The sequence below is a fragment of the Macaca nemestrina genome, chromosome 19 (genome assembly GCF_043159975.1).
Source record: "Macaca nemestrina isolate mMacNem1 chromosome 19, mMacNem.hap1, whole genome shotgun sequence".
NCBI lineage: Eukaryota > Metazoa > Chordata > Mammalia > Primates > Cercopithecidae > Macaca > Macaca nemestrina.
Genome location: NC_092143.1, coordinates 19,592,933 through 19,609,546, shown reverse-complemented (window position 1 = coordinate 19,609,546; position 16,614 = coordinate 19,592,933). Strand labels below are relative to the sequence as shown.

Genomic DNA, 16,614 nt, shown 5'->3' with positions numbered 1-16,614 from the left:
ATTAATGAAATTTCAATTATCAGGCAGAATGATTTTTTAAAAGTAGCATCGACCAACAATGATCTGTTCCTGAAAATTATTGAGCTGTTATGGCATATGCACTTCTTTTACAACAAGATTTTTAAAAATTATTTTTAACTTTTAAGTTCAAGGGTACATGTGCAGGTTCGTTACATAGGTAAACTTGTGTCATGAGGGTTTGTTGTACACATTATTTTATCACCCAGGTATTAAGCCTAGTACCCATTAGCTATTGTTCCTGATCCTCCCCCTCCTCCCAATCTCCACCCTCCAAAAGGCTCCAGTGTATGTTGTTACACTCTATGTGTCCATTTGTTCTCATCAGTTAGCTCCCACTTATAAGTGAGAGCGTGTACTATGTGCTTTTCTCTTTCTGTGTTAGTTTGCTAAGGATAATGGCATCCAGCTCCATCCATGTCCCTGCAAAAGACATGCTCTTGTTCTTATTTATGGTTATGTAGTATTCCATGCTGTATATGTACCCCATTTTCTTTATCCAGTCTATCATCGATGGGCATTTAGGTTGATTCCATGTCTTTGCTATTGTGAATAGTGCTGCAATGAACATACACATGCATATGTCTTTAAAATAGAATACTTTATATTCCTTTGGGTATATACCCAGTAATGTGATTGCTGGGTCAAATAATATTTCTGTCTTTAGGTCTTTGAGGTATCACCACACTGTCTTGCACAATGGGTAGGCACGGGCAAAGATTTAATGAAGATGCCAAAAGCAATTGCAACAAAAATTGACAAATGGGGCATAATTAAATTAAAGAGCTTCTGTACAGCAGAAGAAACTATCAACAGTGTGGACAGTCAACCTATGGAATAGAAGAAAGGTTTTGCAAACTGTGTATCTGATAAAGGTCTAATATTCAAAGTCTATAAGGAACTTAAATTTACAAGAAATAACCCCATTAAATGGTAAAGGACATGAACAGATACTTTTCAGAAGAAAACATACATGTGGCCAACAATTATATATATATAAAAAAAGCTCAACATCACTGATCATAGAGAAATGCAAATCAAAACCACAATGAGATACCATCTCATACCAGTCAGAATGGTTATTATCAAAAAGTCAGAAAATCACAGATGTTGGCAAGGTTGTGGAGAAAAGGGAACACTTATACACTGTTGGTGGGAGTATAAATTAGTTCATAACTTACTTTCCTATACATTATATTTGAAACCTAAGCTATTATTTGGCAATACAAATCTTAGATCTCTCTAAAAGTCTAAGCCACCTTATTTTTTTAACAGAAGGGTAAAATATTATCAATTTATTTTGGTTTAGGAGATTATTGGAATTAGAGTATTCAAGATTTTATAAATTATTACATAATGAAGAGAGAATATTTTATAAGATACATAATTTTCATATTATTTTCATATATTATGTATATACATAAAGATCAGCAGTTAAAAATATTAAGTAAACAGAATGGGGAGCAAATCTTCAAGGAACTTATATATTAAAAGGTAAAACCATCTGGGAAGTGCTGTGCCCTCGTTAGTAAAGACCAGCCATTATCACATGATAGTGCCCACACACATATGAAATAATAAATACCTGTGGGAGACCAAATCCTAGTTACCACCAAGGTAGATGATAGGAAAGTGCGTTCTGTTTTTAAAAGTAGCTCAGGCACTGGCTCTTCTGTCTGATCCCATCTCCCCATAATCCTGAGGTCTGCTTGGTCACTACCGCTCTTCTGCCTTTTAGGCTTCCATATCAAAATGTTCATTTTTTATTATAATCAAGGAATTAACTTCACTGATAAGACAGATCTAATCAAGGATTAGATTTTCTACAGAGTGTCTAATCCTGGGACATGCATACTGTGTACATAATTTAAAAGGAAGAAATATAATGTGAAGCTCTAGTGTCTCATTCTTTGAACAAACAAAACAAAGCTAAATAAGGATCTTAGAACATTAGAGGAAAAAATGTGAGAGATTGGATAATGAATACTTACCTCCTCACCTCTGCCAACATATTTTGTAGCTGAGGTCTCAAAAGGCAAAGAGGCTTGCTAAAGCCACCAAGCTAGATAATGGCAAAACCAGCTTGGCATGCTTTGCGGGGGGGTGTGTTTTGGGGGACAGGCATATTTTAAGGCTGGTGAAATATGTAAGGGAAAGGAATCAAGATGTACAAGCTACAGAGCACAACTTTCAAATTATAAAAATAAAGAAAATCCAAATACTTATTTTTTCAATGCTTTAAGTCTTTTGATCTTAAGCTCACTACTATTTCAACTCAATCCTCATACTGTAAAAATATAATCAAAGAAGTATGAATTTCCGTGAGATTTATAGTCCTGCTCTGCCATTAGAATCCTAAACTGTGTAGAAAAAAGCATAGTGGAATAGCCCATATTTTTTTTGAAAGAAACAGATCAAAGAAAGGATAAACTCTACACTCTCTTTACTTGCTTCTTATCTCACATGTGTTTTATGCTTTTTTTTTTTTTTCGGTGTGGGAACACTCAGCAGATAGAATCAGTATCCCTGTGACACATTGTTCATTTGCATATTGAGGAAGGAGATTTGGAACTGGAGACAAGCCATAGGGGCAAACAAGCCATTAGAGCACCAGGATCCCATTTTCAGGTAAAGGACCTTGCTAATGAAGAGAACTACATGGGATGCCAACAATAACTTAAACAGAATCTTCCAAAAATCCACTCTAAATTTAACTTTCTATATAAAGCCTTCTTCAAAATTTTCCATAACCTATTAAAACATCTTAATGAATATCATATTGAGATGGAAGGAGGTCATTACACTGTGTGGAAAATTTGCATTAACAGCGAAAAAGGTATTGGTCTCTTACTCCTTAGTAACTGCGAGTGATTTCTTATAAATTTTTTTCCCAGTTTTAAGGTGACCTTGCTCTTTTTCTTCCTAATTTATAGTCCCAAGAGGAGGATAGTCCAAAAAATGGTTATAAAAAAATGCTGGTTTTATCAATGTGCTTATTGTAGAACTAGGATTCAAAAAGAGACAAACTCCTTTTACTCTGTAGACTGTTCCAAATGGGGTGATATTGACTTTGGGGGATTATTCTGTTTCAACAAAAACTACAACCATTATGTGTGACATTTGGGGAGTGCTTACAGTGTGCCAGGCTCTGTTCTAAGCGCTGTGCATAAATTAACCCACTTATAACTTGAAAAACTCTGTGAGGTCAATGCTAATATTGTCCCCGTGCTACATGTATTGGTCAATTCTCATGATGCTATGAAGAAATACCTGAGACTGGGTAATTTATAAAGAAGAGAGGTTTAACTGACTCACAGGTCAGCATGGCTGGGGAGGCTTTAGGAAACTACAATCATGGTGGAAGGCACCACATCACACATCACACGGCAGTGGAACAGAGAATGAGCGCCAGCAGGGGAAATGCCAGACGCTTATACAACCATCAGATCTCGTGGGAACTCACTCACTCTCACGAGAACAGCACAGGGGAAACCGTCCCCATGATCCAGTTACCTCCCACTAGGTCCCTCCCATGACATGTAGGAATTATGAAGATTATAATTCAGCATGAGATTTGGGTGAGGACACAGCCAAACCATATCACTACACATGAGGAAACTGGGGCAAAAGGAGATCAAATAACTTGCCCATGGTCACATGACTACTGTCTGGTAAAGCAGGATTAAAACTGAGGCAATTTGACTGTTTTCATAAGAACAAGCTAGAATTTAGCTTCTCTTACTGAACAAAACGTAGGTTCCATTGTCCAAGTTGCCATTTACTCCCAGGTAACCGTGAGACATCTGTGAAGAATTTAGCAGCTCAATGGAGTTTATGAATTCTCAAGTACTGAATATTAGAGTTTAAATGTACTCTAGGAATAAGTTTGAAGACCTCATTTTGTAGCTGAAGATTCTGAGAACAGTTATGAAGTTAGCATATAAAAGAACTAAAAGTAACATGGAGAAGTAGAAGTTGTACTCAGGTCGTCTAAATGCTTTTAGTCATTTTCCTTTGAGCATGCTTTGAAGCTTAGAACACTACAAGAGAAGGCTTGAAGCATTCGTATGTTATCACATGTTTGGAAAACTCACTTTTACTGATACAAATAGTTTCAATAAATGTAAAGCACTGTACACCAGGCAATAGGTTATGTATTTTTATATACAGTGACTAACGTATTATAATTTTTTAATCATTTTACAGGTGACATAGCTACAACATAAATATTACAGAATGGTTTCTGATCTCGTTTAAATCAGAGACTGGCTTTTCTACTTCTCAGCAACCTGCTGTAATGGACGCTGCACTGTCCACTGAGATCCCCCTTCTGCCTCTAACATTTCCCTCTGAGAGCTGCCTAAGCTAAATGGAGTGGGTTTTTTTGTTTGTTTTTTGTTTGTTTTTGAGACAGAGTCTCGCTCTGTCGCCCAGGCTGGAGTGCAGTGGCGCGATCTCAGCTCACTGCAAGCTCCGCCTCCCGGATTCACCCCATTCTCCTGCCTCAGCCTCCGGAGTAGAAGGGACTACAGGCGCCCGCCACCATGCCCGGCTAATTTTTTGTATTTTTAGTAGAGACGGGGTTTCATCATGTTAGCCAGGATGGTCTCAATCTCCTGACCTCGTGATCCACCTGCCTCGGCCTCTCAAAGTGCTGGGATTACAGGCGTGAGCCACCGCGCCCGGCCCTAAATGGAGCTTTTACATCCAAGGCCATGTCCCCTTCCCAAGGGCAGCTCCTATTCAATGTATATACGGGCCAATTTTCAAGGGTTATCTCAACCTCAGGTACTCAGTGTGATGGCGGGGTTGGCAAAGGCCAGACAGTGACTACATGACCGTCCAACTTCTTGCTTGCTTATCTTGCTGCTTTTACTTTCCTTCACAGGTGTTAATCCCAGAAGCCTTCCCCAGCCAACATCCTGCAGGCTCATCTCTACCTCAGAGTCTGCTTTCATTGAAACTGGACATGTAACATTTAATTATGTGTTTCTTGGAACTAAGAAATCCTTACCAAGCTCTAAGGACAGGTCTATTTATAGGTGCAGTGAACATAACTACAAATGCATATAAAGGTATATTTATAAATACATATCTCTCTCTTCTCATCCATCCCTGGCCCCCATGGACACAGACGCTCATGATCTGAATATCGTTCCTTGGAAGAGATGTACTTGGCAATGGCATTTCATGCTTGTTGTTCTCAGATTGCAATTTGACATTGCTGGCCCCCATGTTTTAATACTGCAGCTGTATTTTGAATTGAAGTTGTGAGGGAGCTAGTTCAGTTTGAAAACATCATGTGCACAATGTTAGTTTCCTGGGGCTGCCATAACAATATATCACACATTGTGTGTCTTAAGACAATGGAAGTGTTCTGGAAACTGGAAGCCTGAAATCAAGGTGTTGAGAGGGGCATGTTCCCTCTGAAGACTCTCAGGAAGAATCCTTCCAGCTTTGGTGGCCCCAGGTGTTCCTAGACTTGTGGCAGCAAAATTCCAATATCGGCCTCCATCTTTGCATTGGCTTCCTTCTATATCTCTGTGTCTTCTTCTCTTCTTAAAAGGATACTAGTCATTGGATTTAGGGCCCAGGCTAAATCAAGGGTGGTTTCAACTCAAGATTGTTAACTAATAATGCCTGTAAAGACCCTACTTCCAAATAAGATCACATTCTGAGGTTCTAAGTAGACATGGATTTCGGGGGACACTACTTAATTCACTACATGAACAAATAAGTTATTCACTACAGCAGCCTCTCACTCTTCTCCAGTAATCCCAGCCTCCCGCACTCCCTAACTGTTCCTGTTGAGAGCATGCTCAGTTTTCCACACAGGCTTCTCCTCCAATACTATCAGAATTTGGGATTTACTTCTCATTAATTTTTGTATCCCTAAAACCCAGTTCACAGAGGTGTATTAGCCAGGGCTCTATGTGAGAACCAAACCAATAGGATGATCAAGTAGGACATAAAGAGATTTATTTCAAGAAATTGGCTTACACAACTGTGGTGGCTGGCAAGTCTGAAATTTGCAGGGCAAGCTGGTAGGCTGGAAACTCCCAGGCAGCAGTTGGCACTGTGGCGCACAGCTGTGAGTTCTTCTTCAGGGAAACCTCAGTTTTGCTCTTAAGACCTTGAACTGATTGGATAGGATTCACCCAGATTATTAATCTTCTTTTTTGTTAAAAAAAAAAAAAAAGTCAACTGATTATAGATTTTAACGACTTGTACAAAATATCTTCATAGCAACATCCAGGTTAGTGTCTGATTAAATGGGTACCATAGTCTGGCCAAGCTGACTCACAAAACTACCTACCACAGGTGGGGTAGTGTGGTATGGTCTTACCTACTCTATCTGACCCAAGGAGGCTTTATTTGGCAATATTAGAAATTGATCACTTTTCCTTCTAGGCTCTCATGGACATAGTATAAAATTACTTTACTCATTGAAATTTTTAAAAAATAAATATTTTTACTGTTCGAACCTTGAAACTGTGATCTTTTATAGAGCAGATTAACATAAGAATATTCTACAGAGAACAATCCTCAAAACATAAGTTGGGATATACGATATCTTTCTTTATGTTAACCAAAGTTAGGCACATACAAAGAAATCAATTCCTCATTCGACAACTTACCTGAGGTCCCAAACTGATGAACAGGAGAGCCTGGATTTGAACTCATGCCTACTTAATGGTAGAGCTAGAGCTTACTTTGACTTAAGTTCACTAAGCCATTAAGTAGACAGGCCAGGGCTGGATTTCAGTGTTCCAGATTGTCCAATGTTACTTCTCATTTATCACACTAAAGGTGTTTATAATTGTGAAATGGAGACAAAAGGGCAGAGTGCCTCCTCTGAAAGAGGATAGACATTATAACCTCCAAGTTATGCTCAGCTTAAAAATGCTATTTTAATTTTAAGCCTATGTTCTTCAAATACAGTCTATTTAGGTTTATATAGGCTGGTGTGTCTCATGTGATAAATGATAATAGCAGGACAGAAAAATTATGTTCTATGAGAAAATCTAATTACAAACTTAGTTTAAGTAAACTAAATATCAGTCTTATGATGACTGGTAAATATTTACATGAATAATTCAATAAGATACTCATTCTTCTTTTCTAATAAAGCTCAATTCCAAGATAATTTTCTTAGAAGATTTTTAGGGTTCTCTAAAGAAAAAGTAGGGTATGTTTCTATATATATGTAATATAGATATAGATAGATTTAGTATAGATATATAGATACTGACATATGAGAGGGGGATTCATTAAGAGAATTGGCTTCCATGGTTATGGAGACCGGGAAGTCCCATAGTCAGCCATCTTTAAGCTGGAGAACCAGAAAAGTGGGTAGTGTGGCTCAGTCCAAGTCTGAAGCCCTCAGAACCAGGGAAGCTGACTGTGAAACTCTCAGTCCAAGGCCAAAGGCCTGAAAACCTAAGGAGCCACTGGGGCAAGTCCAGGAGTCTGAAGGCTGGAGAACATGGAGTTCTGATATCCAAGAAGATAGAGATAGACTACCGGGAGAAGTCTAGATAGACTAGCGGGAGAAGATAGACTCATCCACAGAGGAAAGAGATCAAGTGAGCCAATTCGCCTTTCCCCTGCCTTTTGGTTCTATGCTGGTGCTAGGCTGATTGGGTGGTTCATGCCCTCTCTGGGTAAGGACAGAACTTCCTTATGTAGTCCACTCATTCACTCTTCCCTGGAAACACCCTCACAGACCTACCCCAAAACAATGGTATACCAGCTATCAGGGTTTCCTTTAACCCAGTCAAGGTGATACCTAAAATTAACCATCACAGAAGTGAAATAAAACTATGTCTTAGAAACTAAAACACCAGAGTACCATCACTCAGGTCCTAAATATTTATACATGTGAACATATTTTTACTTGGCATAAAATTTAAAAACTTGAAATACTTCAGCAGGCTCGAACAAGAAAAACTTATTAACAAATCTCAGGCTACTGTAATGTATCTTTCATGGTCAGGTAGCTTTATGAAGCAAATTGAAGTCAACTCTTATCAGCTTGGACATATTTTCATAATTCTTATTTTGTGCCTAATATTCCTTGTTACTCTCCATACTTCTAAAGTTTGACAGCAGTTACCTGAATAATCGTATTAATTATTATCACAAAAAATATTGCCTACAATTTAGTGTAATTACTCAACTCTCTAGTTCTCTGTGAAGCCAATGGGATTTTATTTTATTTTTTAATTATTTATTTATTTTGAGACAGAGTCTCACTGTGTTCCCCAGGCTAGAGTGCAGTGGCACAATCATGGCTCATTGTAGTCTCAACTTCCCGGGCTCAAGAGATCCTATCACTTCAGCTTTTCACGTAGCTAGGAATACAGGTGGGCACCACCATGCCCAGCTAATTTTGCGTGTATGTGTATTTTTTTTGTAGAGATCAGGTTTCACCATGTTTCCCAGGCTGGTCTTGAACTCCTGGACTCAAGCAATCCACTCCCCTTGGCCTTCCAGTGTGCTGGATTATAGGCAGTAGCCACTGTGACCGGCCCAGCAATGGGAATTTCAAGGATCAGCAGGAACAGATTATATCATTCAGAAGTTCTCCCATTCCTTGTGTTCTTCTCTAGTGTACAAGAACTTAACTAATTTTCGTATTTGAAATTGGTCTCCATTGGTGAACAGTCATGTATGTCTAAGAATATTTAATAGCATTTGCTTTCCTGGCACACTTAAGCATTTCACTGAGTCTTATTTTTTTCCCAGAGGTTAACAGCGCCCCCACCCCCACCCACCTGCCTTTACAAAATGCTGATTTCTGCTGTGGCAACATAACAGGATAATTATGAATAGGAATGTATATGCACATTATAACAGGGCGTGACAAATTCAGAGATAAAGCATAGAGCTTATCTGAGAGAACAGCATCAGCAAGGGTAATGCATATTTTTCTGTAAGTTCATTTGAATAACGAGGGATTTGGTGCACTTGTGGAATGAATCGTGTTCTCCGCAAATTAATATGTTGAAACCCTAATCCACAATGTGACTGGATTTGGAGATAGGGCCTTTACAAAACTAATTAAGATTAAATGAGGTCAGAAGGGTAGGGCCTTCATCCAATAGGAATGGTGTCCTTATAAGAAGAGGAAGAGACACCAGGGCCATGGTTGTGCACAGAGGAAAGGTCATGTGAGGACATGGCAAGAAGGCAACTCCCTGTGAGCCAAGGAGCAGCGTCGCAGGAGAAATCAACCCTTCCCACACACTGATTTTGGATTTTCAGTCTCCAGAATTATCAAAAATACATCTCTATTGTTTAAGCCACACAGCCTACGATATTTTGCTATGGAAGCCTTGGAAAACAACAGTGTATTGTTATTTCAACAGTTTTATGGGTGCACTCAACTGAGTTTGGGGGTTGGAACTGTGGGTGATCTAATAATATCACTGTACTATACTACTAAATCATAAAACCTAGCACGAGCCTAAGTCGCCTCCTCACATGTGTAACACCCATACCTTGGAAAGTGAGCCAAACAGGTATCACACGTTGAAATTCACTTCCAAGAAACAACTGGCTCTTTGTTTCAGTTTTACTTCTGGGAAAGATTTGTTGGTACTCCTTCCTGCATAGCAGTCCAGATGATACCCAAGAGGAAAGAAGTATATGATTACTAAATAGTGACCTAGGTTAAGGAGCACCTGTCTGTCTCGCCAATGCAAAGATACATGATCCAACATAGCTGATTGATGTATGCAAAAGTCAGGGCCATTCCTACAATGGGCAAGTCTGAACAAAACTTGTGAGCGTTCCTTGTCACCTCTAGCATTTTTACACAATTGAAATCCAGCTAAATTTGACAAGATTTTTTAAAATGCACTTTTTAAACTTGAGAATACTTTTAAATTTACAGAAGCTGCTCTGACCACGTGTGTAGCAGAGTAAGCCCCAGTTGTCCATGTCATAATTTGTTGCATCAGGCACCTTTTATTGGCATCTTTCCATTCTCTATCTCACTTCCTTATGCTCCTCCCAGTATTCCCTGAGATCATCACTTACATAAACTGCTTGTACTCGAATACTTGTCTCACGGTCATCTGAGGGAAACTAGACTGAGAGAATCACTTAGGGGTGCTGTGAGGATTAAATTAAGTACTACATGAAAAGCATCTGCACCAGTGCTTGATGGTTAATAGTAGCAGCTCAATAAATGTTAATGATCATAATATCATCGACCCCAAGCCCTATGGAGCTGATTTAGACTCTTTCTGCTCCTCTAGCCTACATTATATACTAAAATCAGAACTTACGCATCTCTTTTTCCCTTGCTCATATCTTAATAATAGCCCTCAAGAATTATCCACTGTAACTGGGCCAAGAGCACATAATGATAAACCAAGGAGCAAAAATGTGTCAAAGGACTCAACGTGTTTCCCCAGAGTTCTGGGACTAAATGCGCATGAACAGCTCACACTGCGCTCACTCCTCTGATGTGGCTCCAGTTCATGAACTTGACAGGGTTCTCCATCAACTTGTGGGGTTGTTTACCCTCCTGAGGAGTTGAAAAGGCAACGTTGTTGAGCTGGGATTTTCAGCATTATAAACTCCGAAAACGCAAGTAAGAAATTATGATTATTCATAATAATTTAACTGTCTAGTCGATTGGTGTAGAAAGAAAGAGCTAAGAGTCCTAAATTTTAGTCTTGGCTCATATTACTGTGTTTATCTTGGGTAAGTCATTGGATTTCCTCTGAGTCTCAGGTTACTCATGTTAAGATAATAGCTTTTCTCAAAAGCTCTGAAAGCCTATGATTTTTAAAAGACAATAAATGCTGGGAAGCCAAGGTGGGCGTATTGCCTGAGCTCAGGAGTTTGAGACCGGCCTAGGCAACACGGTGAAACCCCACCTCTACTAAAATACTAAAAAAAAAAAAAAAAAAAAAAAAAAAAAAAAATTAGCTGGGCGTGGTGGTGTGCGTCTGTAATCCCAGCTACTCGGGAGGCTGAGGCGCGAGAATTGCTTGAACCGGGAGGCAGGCAGAGGTTCCAGTGAGCCGAGATTGTGCCACTGCACTCCAGCCTGGGTGACAGAGCGAGACGCCATCTCAAAAAAGTCAATAAATGAATTTTCATGATACACTAACCTGCATGTATGGAGAAGTAAGGAAAAAGAGCTGGCCCAGAGTCAAAGCGTGAGACCACTTTGAAAAAACTGAAGTACTAACTTGCAGATATGAAGTTTGGATTTTATGGAACTCCCACAATTAGGAACTTCATAGGATTCAATATAAATAAAATTTTCTAGATCATGGTACTTTTCATTTGAAAGGTAATTTTAAAAAGTCTGGTAGTTCAGTTCAGAGGCATAGACTGAGCCATTGGCCCAAGCAATGAGTCAATTGCATAGAGTCCCGAGAGCTGCAGAAAGAGGTGCTATATGCAATGATACAAAATATAATACGTTGTATGGGTTATTTGTCCAAAAAATCAATAAATTGCTCTTTTTCATGTTTGTGCATGAAAATACAAAAAGGGAAACTGACTTGAAATAAAAATGAAACACTCGCCTATTTTTGTTGACATAGATAATTAAAGAACAGAATTGACTCAAGCATATAAAATGAGAAGTAAATTGGTTTTTAAAGATTTTTTTCCAACATTTGAAAACACAACATATGGCTTTTCATATGCCCTCCCCTCAACTGTGCAAAATTACTAGGTGCCTTTTCTGATCACCTAAGCCTGAAGCCTTAGAGCTAGCTATGCCAACTTCAGGGCCTTCAGAGGACATATGCACATAAGACTAAGGAAAGAAGGGGGCTTCTTATCGAAGGGAGAGTGCACACACCCTCCCCCAACACGGCCACCAACAAGCCTGGCACATTTCACCCACATCTGGCATTTTTTGTTCTCTGCCTTAGACATTCTACTTATTTTTTTCAACTTTTCCTTCCAGATCTATTCAGTCACCAAAGCTTGTAGCTTTTTATTTCCTGTCTCTCTCTTTCATGCTTTCCTTTCTGTTTTATAGCAATCACTGTAATTATGCCCATATCCCTCAGATTTCCACAACATTCATGTATATGGAATTTTGTTTTTACTAATTTTTCTCTTTGATCAATCCAAGAATGTGTCATCAAATTAATGTTGAAATAACCCTTCAACCATAAGCTCCTGCTAAAAAAATGTGCTAAATTTTCCCATTTCCAACAGGCTGAGCATAGACTTGTTACTGGAGTATTGAGGTTAGTTGTACCCAGGAAGGAAACTGCCCCCAACCCCTCCTTACACTGTACCTTCCAACCAATTAAACTAGTCTTTCCTTCAGGAACATTAAGCTTCTCATCATTGTGGTTTGGCTTACGTTATTAGGCTTTATTTATAATGCTCTTATAGTTCCTCTATGTCACTTATTGAGCTCTTCCCAGCCTACAAGCTCTCTCATATAAAGTATCTTTTTCCAACAAATTTTCCCTTTCTAACATGGCTCAAACTAAATGTTCTCTTATATGATATTCTGCATCATATAGAATCTTTAACTATCATTAATTATCAACAGTAATAATAATATAAATAGTAAATATCGGCTGCATTTCTTATTTTGTATTGTGAATTATTTTTTGAATATGTCTTATATCCTTGTTTCCACACTTACATTATGGTCTCTGAGACTAGATTCTGTTATATTTTCAGATTAGAGAAAAATTTTAACTCAATTTTTATCAACCTGGCTAATATGTATACTAACTCTCTTTGCTAGCACTATTAGCAGGCACTAGTAGACACAAATTGTTGGAATTTGTGTCCTAGCAGATTGGTTATCTCATAGATATATGTTAGTGAGATACATATATTTATCAGAAATTTTCAATAAAATATATTCTAAATCACTTTATATATATTTAGAGATTAATAAATTCTACTTATTAAAGGAAATAATATATATACTTACTGAATAATTGCATAGTAAATTTTTGTTATAATAAATAAACCTATTTCCTATTTTGGTAATGGGAATGTTTTAAAATTTACTGTGGTGATGATTGTACAACTCTGTAAATGTACTAAAAATACACACTTAAAACCTGGTGAATTTTATGCATCTAAATTATTCCTCAATAAAACTGTTAAAAATTATATTGTCATGCACACAATAATTTTGCTTCTTAAAGATACTTGTTTAAATTATTTTTAAAATCCAGCAGCCAATATCAACCATCTGAATTCCAGTTTATCATCACCCCATGAAATGTTTATCTGAATTACAGAATATCATATTCACTGCCAATATTATATTTTCCTTTGCATTTCCACAAGATTAAAGTTTGCAAGAAATTTTCTATAGAGTTCACAAATTATCATTTATCATATTCTTTGCCATGGCCACATTGAAAGGAACTGTGAAGAAAATTAGACCAAACTCATGTATATGTTTACACGTACATACATACATGCACGTAATTCAACGTGTAGGTTCCATTTGCTTAACTAGGCTTTCATTTGAATCTGCTGTGAAAACACCATGGCAATTTCAGACAGAGCAAGGACAAATCTAGGCCAAAGCCCTCCTTTAACAAACAGCTGTATTGCATAGCAGGCTCATTCGGAATGCCATCCAATTAACACTGAATATTTCTCTCAGTCAATACATCGTTAACTTAATTCCTTTCAAATTGAACTTCCTCTGTTCCAATATTGGCACATTAGGAGTTATTATCATTCTGCTTCTGCTGAATGGTTCTGGTGCAGGACTGTTCAGAACACCCCACTGGTCACCCTCCTATACCCAAAGTATAGTGTCACTAACAGTGCCTCCTGCACCTTAGCAAATGTCAATGTATTCTAAAATAGCACACCATAACTCTCCATGGCTATTATGATAATATGCTGGAAGTAAACCTTTTAATCTAACTAAATAAAACAAATATACTTGTACACACAGTCTGCTTTCATCAATACTCTACATGAACAGAATCTGACTGCTCTAGTCAAGTAGTTTTCTGGGTCTCAGAGTCCTTTTCTATGCCTTTTGGTGCTTACAACTTGCAGTTTTTTTTTTTGTTTGTTTGTTTTTTTTTTTTTTTTTTTTTTTTTTTGAGACGGAGAATCACATAGTTCATTTAACTCTCCTTTCCCCTTCATAAAATTGTAAGTTTCAGTGCTTGACTGAAGGTGGTGCAATGAAAATGCAAAAGATGAGTTCAAAAGTTGGGTTTTCTTCTCTGATAACACAGACTTGAAACCTCAGGCTCATGACTCTGGATTCTGTTCTCCTCCCCTTTACAATCTGATCAGCAGCCTTTGCTTGCATATTTTCTTCCCAGACTAATTTGACACTGGCTGAGGGTGAATTGGCCTGGAGGGAGTGGTGAAAGAAATAAACAAAGAATAAAATCCAAAAGGAAATGAGGTTTATCTATTCAGTTCCATTTTCACTGATTTTCCTCTCAGTGTTGGACATTTAGATTAGGTCTTCATACCTGGAAGTAGCAGGGGAATAATGATTCTAGCCCAGTTTATGTTTTTTTAATTTTTGATTATTATGGATACATAATAGTAATACATATTTATGGAGTACTTGCGATATTTTGATACAAGCATCCAATCTGCATTGTATTTTGCATTGCATGTGTTTTCAAAATATCACAGTAACAGAGGTATTGGTTACCTCAAACATTTATCGTTTCTTTGTGTTAGGAAAATTCAAATTCTACTTATTTCAGTTATTTTCAAATATACAATAATTATTCTGCTTAACAGGGGTCTGAAGAATCTATTACGGCTTACAGTTAGTGTTTCCCAACATTATACCACGAGAACAGAGGTTGACTTAGGCTTCAAAGAACTTGATTATAAGTGTTTAATTATACCTTAGATAATAAATAATATTTGATGTTTTAAATTCACAGCCATTGTTAATGAAGTGCTGCCAACATTTCAGCAAAAAAAGTGTGTTCGTAGAAAAATAAGCAACATATGTAAGTTACCAATAATATCCATAAGAGCAGCATTATATAATCTAGGTATAGAGAACTTTCAGTATACCACGTATCATTTTCCAAATTACAAGATATAGTAATGAAGCACAACAAAATGATCTTTTGAAATTATTAGATATACTGAAGATTGCCTGTCAAATTAGAAAACATGTAAAAGAAAATGGATGCTTCCTTTTCTTCAATAAAGAACAAATATTTTATACTGCTATATTATTTAGATATGTGACATTGTTTTAAAAGAAAAAACATTCTACAAATTGCAATGGTGTTCACATAAAAAGAATCACGGAAAATTGCATAGTTTGATTACCTAAAGAAATCAAGTATGAATGACAAAATGAATATACTTGTATTTAATTGGGATATTGTAAAGGTTAATGAAATCAAACAACCTTGAAGGGATATAGGTGATGATTAATATACCACACTGAATTTTTGGATTAATATTAAAAGAAAAGAACCTGATTCATTTCTGTTTTCTCCAATATTCAAACCAAGTGCAACTCCGGGGAATTATTAGAGAGACAAATTAAAACAACAGATGGACTCGCAGTTGCCAGCATAAGAATGTCTTCACAAAGCCTCCTGACAATTTCAGAGATTCTAAGGTGGTCTATTTACTTTCAAATCAAGAGTGCTGCATTTTCTCCTCTTACCAGGCTGTCAATCTCTGAGTTCCCCTTCCCACAAAATAATTTCAAAACACCATGAAAGTATTTTATTGGGATAGAAGAAAAATATGTAGGCGATTACTGTCTCCCAGAATGTGAATCTTCACTGTATTACGTAAAAGCAATTATTTTTAAGAAATACAATTTCAACATGGATTTTAAAGAGCGCATAATCAATTTACTACTCTATCCCACATAACTAAAATACTCTGTTCATTTTTTATGTATCACTGAGTTAAATTAGTCAATCGAAGAATAGCTATGTTAACACCTGGTTTTGTATAAGTTTTGTCCCTAGAGTTTCAGGTCTACAGATGGGTAATGTTGTTTTTGATACTATTGAAGATATTTTGGATAAATAAATATTTTGATCACTCACTAGTCTAATCCTTACAAGAAAATTTATTCTTTTTTTGATAGAAGGTTTATGCAGATATCCAAAATATATAATGGGAACACTCGTGGATAAAAATGTCTAATTGTATAGCATTTAATTGCACCGATCGTACTGAAAGGTCCATGTAAAGAAGACTATATGTTTATAAAATAAATTATCACATTGGGCTCTAAGGATTTCTGCTTCCAGTAATTGAGGAGGGGCTTTTGCAGATGAACCTTCCTTCTGAGAACAACCAGAAAGGATAGAATTTTAAAAAATGTCTCTGAAAGCATTACAGGGGTAAAAAGAGGCTTAAGGGATAACAATCCCAGAAACAAAACATACACAAAGAACTCAACATTTATTACTACTTTTCCCTTTGAGGTGTTTGCTGATTCTCAAGAGGCGACAGACTTTGAGAAGCTGAGCAGAGCTTTCGGCAATGCTATGTGTCTGGGAGTATGCAAAATTTTTAGTATGGCCCACAGAGAAGAAGGGACTCTGAAAAAGGGTCTAGACTCTCAATTAGAACTGATGGAAGATGAGATCTTAAGGCATGGGT

General features: G+C 37.2%; 2 long non-coding RNA genes across 8 annotated transcripts in view; one reads left to right on the top strand and one right to left on the bottom strand.

The window, feature by feature from the left end:
• The window catches only part of LOC105477031 (uncharacterized), a 381,703-nt gene that overhangs the window by 304,395 nt on the left and 60,694 nt on the right, over positions 1 to 16,614 (bottom strand). The gene's annotated exons all lie outside the window — the stretch shown is intronic.
• The window catches only part of LOC105477030 (uncharacterized), a 93,442-nt gene continuing 87,310 nt past the window's right edge, over positions 10,483 to 16,614 (top strand). For all 5 annotated transcript variants that reach the window (XR_011616853.1, XR_984415.2, XR_011616852.1 and 2 more), the window contains exon 1: positions 10,483 to 10,621. This is a non-coding gene — a long non-coding RNA (uncharacterized lncRNA). The remainder of the gene's footprint in view (positions 10,622 to 16,614) is intronic.